Source organism: Antechinus flavipes, chromosome 3 (assembly GCF_016432865.1).
Source record: "Antechinus flavipes isolate AdamAnt ecotype Samford, QLD, Australia chromosome 3, AdamAnt_v2, whole genome shotgun sequence".
NCBI classification, from domain to species: Eukaryota; Metazoa; Chordata; class Mammalia; order Dasyuromorphia; family Dasyuridae; genus Antechinus; species Antechinus flavipes.
Genome location: NC_067400.1, coordinates 537598278 through 537606529, shown reverse-complemented (window position 1 = coordinate 537606529; position 8252 = coordinate 537598278). Strand labels below are relative to the sequence as shown.

The 8252-nt window shown below is 39.5% G+C and overlaps 1 protein-coding gene across 4 annotated transcripts in view; it reads left to right on the top strand.

The window, feature by feature from the left end:
* The first annotated feature begins 1927 nt into the window (after positions 1-1927).
* GRM5 (glutamate metabotropic receptor 5) overlaps positions 1928-8252 on the top strand; it is a 725366-nt gene continuing 719041 nt past the window's right edge. For 2 of the 4 annotated variants that reach the window (XM_051987299.1, XM_051987297.1), the window contains exon 1: positions 1937-2034. The gene's annotated coding sequence lies outside the window, so the exon portion shown is untranslated. Of the gene's footprint in view, positions 2035-4047; positions 4235-8252 lie in introns of those variants that run through there. The other 2 variants (XM_051987300.1, XM_051987298.1) reach the window with 2 other exon arrangements.

Sequence of the window (8252 nt, the reverse complement as noted above, 5' to 3'; positions counted from 1 at the left end):
ATTAGCTCAACTTTTTTGTATTGTTTTTACATATTATGACTCTATCCTTGCTCAAGATTTCTATACATATTAATGTGAAATCTTTTTGGGGCAAAGAGTCATGTCAGAGGATATGGGAAAGCATTCCTGTTTTGATACCTCTATTTTCAAGCTAGGAGTTTAATTTTAATATATATTATTAAACAAAAATTTTCACACCTATAAGACAAATACCTACAAATGCTAAGTATTTGCATTAATATTTTTCTTTGATATTATCAGAACCACAGAATTTTCTATTATCCTCCAATCCCTTCTGTATCCATTTTCCTTTTATTTTATCTGCTCCATTCACATTCTTTTTTCCTGCAACTCTTGGATTTGATATTTTACCTTAACTGCTTTGGCTGATATCTTGTGAAATGAAATGAAGTCCACATAAAAGTTACATTAGGAATCTAAAGAAAATGATCTGCAGATAGAGACAGGAAGAGATTACCTTGTAAAAATTTGCAAGGTGGAAGGCTAACTAAATGTTTGGTTTTTGTTGTTGTTGTTATTGTTGTTTTTGTTATTATTTCCAAACATACCAAGTAAAACTTTTGTTGTCAAGAGTTTGATTGGGAAGTTTAATATTATGCATTACTACTGTGCTTATCAGGACCATCCCCTTCCATTTTGCTCTCCTAATCTTTAATCTTCCATTGAGCCTCTGCAAGCATCTGGCACAATGAATTCACTTATGGAAATATAAAAGCAACACAAGCAGCATTAATAATCATAACAATAACTGTTATTCACTTGAATGGTTATCCTTCCTTTTAAAATGAATCACATCAGTAATTGTGATAAGATTTTTATTCAATGGCAGAAACAAAAATGATTCGATATTTACGAGCATAATAAAGATGACAACCTTGACTAATCCAGACGACTGCTGGGGAGCAATAACATATGTGGGTATGTTAGGTTCAGGAAAAGATATTAAATGATTTGTTTTAAAATGGAGAAAATGAGATCTGGAAGCCATTTCAAAATGCATATTTACTTTAAAAACATAAGACATTACATAAGTATCTTCGATGATTAAAACCCAATAATATTGAAAGTTATGATTATAATTATTGACACTGCCTTCCTCACACTCTCATGCCTCTCAATTCATCACTTTTGTCCAAGATTCCAACGACACTAGGGCATTTGAAAATCGTGTTTCTTTGGGTACAAAACAATTCCAGATGGAAGTTTTCTTTCCTCTATCTCTACTTAATATCCAAGATTATCAGAACATAACCATCTCCAGGAAGAACTTTCAAAATGTCGTTTTACTTCTCTCTCATCACAAGGAAACTTGGATCGGACTCCGTCCATTTTGGAGGGTTTCTGAACCCACTTTTCTGCTGATTGGCAGTTCACTTAACTGCCTGACTCTTCAACTTCTGCTCAGGTGGTACAACCCCGACGCCTCCCAACACATCTTCCCGGGCCCTAACTCCGCATCCTAGAAGTACCTGAGCTGTAGTTCGAGAACCGCAGCAAGTGAAGAACAAAAACGGTGACTGCCTATACAAGCCGGAGTCCCTCACGGACAATAGAACTAGGTAGAATAGATGTCTTGCCACTTCCACCCTCACCCACCCACCCAGTGCTTTCAAAAAAGAGAACGCCTCTTCCATTACTCCACCAGCCCACCCTCACTTCCTCCCCCGCGCCTTTCTGCACTGAAAAGGTGTGGAAGGAGAAGAGCGGCGCTCTCTCTCTGTTTCCAGCTGCGTTTACAAGCTGGAGCAGGCACGTGCTCCGGGCGCTGGCCAAATCGAACTCTGCTGCCTCCACTGCTTTCACCATCTCTACTGCAGCCACTGCCTCCCCTGCCTCTAGCGCTCCAGCTGCCACTGCCGCCGTTGCCGCCGCCGCTGCCACCGCGACTCCTGCTGCTATTGCTGCAGGGGCAAGGAGAGTCTGGAAGGTGCTGGAGGCGCTGAGATCGGAAGTTCTGGCTGGCATTCTGACAGCTGGCCCGGGGCATTCTGAGTGCAGGTGTCAACGCACCTGGTAAGTACATCTCTGTTCTTTTCCTTTCACCAAGCTCCTCACTTATTAGTTTATTTTTAATGCGTAGGAAATCCCCCTCCCCCCAATCTGGTAGTAAAGAAAGAGGGTAAAGGTGTGTGTGTGTGTGTGTGTGTGTGTGTGTGTGTGTGTGTGTGTGTGTATGTGTTAGATGAGAGTATAAAGGGTATAGAGGAGGAGAGGAGGGGGCCGACCCGGGTTGAAGACCAAGACTCTTATAGACATAGGCACAGTAAGGTCCGTTAACTTTGGGAAAGTCACCCTGGAAGGACGTGTGTTGCCTGAATGGGAAATGAATTCAGAGTCTGTCTCTGGTGGATACATACTGTATCACTGTCCCTCCAATGGGAGCTATATGAAGATCGTTTTGCTTTTATTTGCATAACTGAGGGATTTAAGTCGACTGGTTTCCATAGAAAACGAACTAAAAAAAAAAAAATCAAAGGAGAAAACCGCCTATCTGAGATAAAGAAGGCTTTGAGAGCTTGTGTATTTCTTCTGTATGCATACCGATGCATATGCACCACAATGTATTTGCAGTGCTGGAATGAATTTGTGTGTCTTTTTATGAGAGGATTAGGTCATTGTAAGTCAGATACATGGACTGATATTTCTCACTTTTAGCGAATTCACGGTTGAAACAGGATCTGGATATTACATTGTGAAAGGTCTTTTTGAGCCCTTAGCTAAGAGAGGGAGTGGGAAGGGCTTGTATTTTTTTTTTTTTTTTTCTTTACGTTTTGCTGCTTGATTCACCTGGGATTGACGATCTGGAACCTGTGGGCTTTTGCTCTTTAGTCTCTGTTTTGAAGCCCAAAACACATCAAGACTAAGATTCCTTGATTTAACTTCTCCAGGATGATGATTCAGCCAACTTCAACTTGGTGACAGGGTGCACCGCGAGACAAAGACAGCCCGAGAAAGGGTTCCTTGCAGATGGATTCTGAGAATTAGAGGTAGCCTGTGGAATGGTGTTTCCGGATATGTCAGGGCAAGTTCTAAAGACCAGTGTTTTGAGTGATTGGTGTATTTTGGGCCACAGGTGGGTGAGGGAGGTAGAAAGGAATGGGTTAGATTGAAGGGACATGCAGAGGGTTCAGTCTGTCTCAAGGACATATTAAGACATTGGCCATGCATGGACTCAAATGTATCAAAATGATTTCGGGCTAGAGACTGTCCAAAGGCAGGATTTCTTTCTCTCTCTTTTTTTTTTGGGGGGGGTGTTAAGGGATTGAAGTTGAATGAGGTAAATCTATTAGGGTCGAGTTGAATTAGATGAGAAACTTCTCTCTTAGGGGAGGCAAACAGTGGTGAGAATTTTCAGGATGAGAAGTAGTCTAGGATTTTCTGTTCTAGTATTTTGGTATGTTGAAGTGGGTGGGAGGCAGGGAATGTTGAGGGAGCCAGAGAGCTTGGAAATTGGAACTGCTTGATAGAGGTAAGATTTAAGGGAGAGGAAGATATATTTCACTTTAAAATAATTCAGGACAAAGCTAGGCAGTAAAGCCTGAGAGAAGCAGGGTGCTTCCATTAAGGTGAGGGTTTGGAAGACTAGGCTCTTCCTTTCTTATCCTTGATTGTCAGCATCAGTCTCCAGCTGTCTGAAAAAAAAGAAGAAAAAGCCAGTGGCAATAGCTATTGTATTCTTTATCACTGGGCAGCCCTACTTGTGGACCCCTTCGTGAGGGAGAAAGCAGGACAATGATTCCTGTGTACTGGAATATGTGGGGATCACTAAGAAACACCTGATTCAGAACTCTTCTCAGTTTCGATAAATGAGCATCTTCCTGGATGTATGCGCGGGTTCCTGGGTTGGATCCGGTATTCGGGTTCCTAAAGGGACTCAGTGTGCCACTTGGTGGCACCAAAAAATTGCACTGAAGAAACTCTGTGCGCTATAAATACAAACTGCCTCCCCTCCCTTGTTCTCTCCTCTCCCCTCCCCTCCCTTTCCCTGACTCTCTCTTTCCTCTCTCTCCCAGAGCTGGGGGATAGATGCACAAGCTGCTCTCTGCTGGCTCCGGCATTTTCGCGCCTCTATTGGAGTGGGATTTAAACCTGCAGGCAGAGCATTAAAGGGTCAAGCAGGGCCCTGGGCGCCCAGCTCTGCGGCCGCTTGCTAGGGCAATCTAAACTTTGGGAAGGAATGTCAGACCTTCTCTCGCTGGCGAAGCAATAGTGGGTAAGCTCTCCTTCTGCCAATCTTCTTTCCAAAGAAGAAAGCAGAAACCTCGGGCTTGGTTGGGGGTGAGATGTTCCAAGAGCTTGTGTTAGGTGATTGAGCCAAGGGAGGTGCTGGAATAAGGGGTTGATGAGCACGCCTCTTCTTCTATCCTTGACATTCTTCTCCTTTACCTGTTGGGGAGAAAGGCATCGATAACTCATTCACAAGGGTGGTGGGTGGTAGAGAGAAGTGAAGAGGTGGAATGGGGGCAGGGGCAGGGGCGGGAATATAGACCCAAACAGTTCCTTCTTCAGCCCTTGCACCTTTGCGGATAAAGCTGCTCTTAGTAAAATAAGCTAGACCCATCTAAGTTCAGGTATTAAGTAGGGGAAGCTCACGGGAAAAAGAAAAAGAGGAGAGGATCATCTCCAAATAGATTCACTCGGAAATGGCAGAAGCAGCTCGATGCAGGAAGTAGACAGACTGCGAGCTCTGCTGAAAGCAGATCTTAATGAGCTAACTCTTTCAAGCTTATGGCTGGGGATGTCCCCCATTATCCCTCCCCCACCGACTATGTGCCTTTCTGCTATTTCATCTGCCTCTATATCTCTATTGAAGCCCATGTACGTATTTTTCAATTTAATAACAATGGTGCTAATTCTGATGAGACAGCGTGCAAGCTATAGAGCAAAAGAGGCTGCAGCTCCGCTGAGAGAGAGAGGTCCGGAAAGGGAACTAGGGATGCAATCTAATTCAGGTGAAGCAAAGTATTAAAGTGGTGCATGGAGTATTATCTGAATTTGTGGTGAGAGGCAACAAAGGATCCTAGAGACTCTTAAAAGACTGTCTTTTTTTTTTTTTAAAGCCATATGGTTGTATTGAGGGTGCCAGTTTCCCTGTTTTCTTTTGTAGCATTCCTATAAGTCTTCTGAAAAAAAAGAGAAGGGTTGAACAGCTCTTGTGATGAGTTTAGTTATAGTCACTTCATTTGAACTAAAAAACCTAATGGCAGAGAATTCAGAAAGGATCCATTCCTTTACTTCACACGGATGAAAACACACATGCAGGTTTGACACCCTCTTTTCCTTCCGCTTATTTTTTCATTGCTTTGAATGAACAGTATCTAGGCTAGAGTTCAGCTTTCTTAACCAGATTCAAGCACCACGAGAGTGCATTGTGATGTGACCAGAGTAACTCTTCAGGCGCGAAAAGGATGTTCACAGAACCTTCCTAGCTAATACCACAATGTAGTATTTTTTTAGATCTTTGAAATTCAGGACTTTCTTTCTCATGCAATGCCCATTTTGTATCATTCTGGAGATACCCTCCTGGATGGCTTGGATAAAATCCAAGCTAGACAAATTACCGCCATCTTGACAGGCAAATTGCTTTTTTTCTCAAATACTTGGTGTAAAAAACTTCAATGTAGCCATTTTTCTTTAAATTCTCTTCTCTTTTGTCCTCATCTGTTCACTACTCACTTCTTTCCTCTCCTCCCCTTTCTACCCCCCTCCTTCCCTCCATTTCTCTCTCTGTGTGTCTGTCTCTCTCTTCTCCTCCCTATTCTCTCCCCCTTTCTCAATCCCTTTCTCCTTCCCACACTTTTCCCCTCTCTCTCCCCCTTCTTTTCCCCCTTTCTGTCCTTCTGTCTTTCTATCTCTCTCTGTCTCTGTCTCTATCTCAGTTTCTCTATCTCTCTCTTCCTCTCTCTCACCAAGTTTTCTTTCCTTCTCCACTTTCCAAAGATACGTAGACTTTTTAAAATTTAGGTATGTCTATTATTATGTGAACAAAAGAGTATCATTCTTATTTGAAAATGTCATTAGTTCTGTAGCTTAGTGTTGGAGTCTTATGTGAAGCCCTGCTTAGTATGCTGGTAGACTATTCAGCACATCGGACAGCTCCCTGAGTGCCCCTCTTCTTTAATTGCTAGGAAAGAGTTCTAATAGGAAAATGACTTCCAGCTAACTGTCTCTGGTAAAATACAAACAGAATAGTGACCCCAAAATGAATATAAAGTCCTTACTATAAATTTCCACTTCAGATATGCATATTCCCTGATCTAAAGGGAAGGGGAAGCTCCTTTCAGAGAGCAGAGGCTCTTCAACAATCAGTTATCTTACAATATTGTAGCAGAGATAATTTAGGCACCTTAAGTGAAATACATAATGTCCATTATGCAGTATTAAATTAACGCAAAACAAATCTTTTTTTGGTTTGAGATATAATTCCATCCTTGCCTCAAACTTCTATCTTACTTTTCATGTATAGATATTACCTTTGTTTACTCCTTTCATTACAGATGTTACACTGCACATCAAATCATAAGTTGAAAAATTGAACCAGAAAATTGAGATCTTCCCTCAAAAATGAATGTTATGTCTATTCAACTTAAATTGTTGCATCAATTTTTGAGTTTTCAGTCAGAAGCTTATTGTAACAGTTGTAGTTACAAATATGATAAAGACTGAAAATTTTATATCACGTTAAAAGATAACATGTTTCTTCCACATTTAGAGGTTTTGAATAACAACAGGTTTTTTTTTTTAACACTATTTTGTCTTTTCAGAAAAGCATGGTGACTTTATGAGAGTACCACTTTCTCTGGTGAATATTCCAAATATTTGGTGTGGGGTAAACTGGGTAGAAATGAAATAGTAGTTGATTGCTGTTGATAGCCAATTTTAGATAAAAATAGTCAAGGAAAAAGTTTGCTTTTACAATATTTTTTTTTGGTGTGCCTATGTATTCGTGGGAATAAGATATGAGTTTTAATAATATTTAAGGAACATTAAAAATGTTTCAGTTCACTTAATTTATTACCTAAGTTGTACATGGATGCCTTTATGCTTGATGATGAAAAATCTTAAAAAGCATATAAATTGAATTTGCAAGATATACTAACTCTCTTCTGTATTTTAAATGCCTGGTATCCTTTGATCTATTTAGAATGAGCCCTGTAACTAATGTAATGGCTAATTTCATTTGGTATGCTATTTATTATGTTAAAGACCCTTTTGCTCAATACTATATTTAGAAAACATATTTATAGTTTTTCATAAGTAACATAGTGTAGTGGAAAGAACACTGGTCTTGTAGTGGGAAACAGGGGCTGCATTTGAATATAGCTGTTGTCCAGTCATTTAACAACTGCAAGGCTTAGTCTACTTATCTCTAAAAGGGGACTATAATTCTTGCATTTCTTATGCTATGGATTTTTTGTAAGAAAAAGAATAAAACATTTTGTAAATCTTCAAAGGATATGCAAACATGAGCTCTTAATATTATTACCCCCAATCAACAAGTACTATAACAAGCAACTCATGATGCAAAGACAAAGGGCATACATCAATTTAGCCAACATCTACTAAGTAGTTTTTTTTTAAATTTTATTTAAGATACTTAGTTAAACTATAAGATTATAAAGAGAAATAGAACTGTAATTTCGTGAAGCTAACATTCTACTGTGATTATTGGGCCTAAAGAAGTGAAACCATTTCCTCCTTTGTTAAGCAATTATCAGATGCTGTCTCATGCAAAAGGCAACATGTTTAATTCCATTTATTAATAATTTTAACATAGTGTTTTTGTATATGTATATATGCCTATATATACATAGCAAATAGGTTGTAAAATGAAAATTTTTGAGATTTATCTCTTTACAGATGACATTTCATTTGATCCTGCTAAGGATCCATTTTACAAACAAGTCAATTGAGGTTCAGACAAATTAGTTACATGATGGGCATTGGTGGAAACAGATAATATTTGAACCACGATTTATCTTGAATTCAAGACTCTAAATGAATACTATAATTTTCATCTTTCTGCACCATGGATTATCAAACTGTCAAATTACCTGTATTTATAAATTTTTATTAAAGTAAAGTATCTGGAAAATACATGAATACTCAGTTACAATCAAAGTGCTATTTTATGTAGTACCAATGCTATTGATGTTAGAGACATTGAGTCTTGAAGGTACATTAACTAATAACAAAACGAATCTTTTCCATTTAAAATACACTTCCTAGTT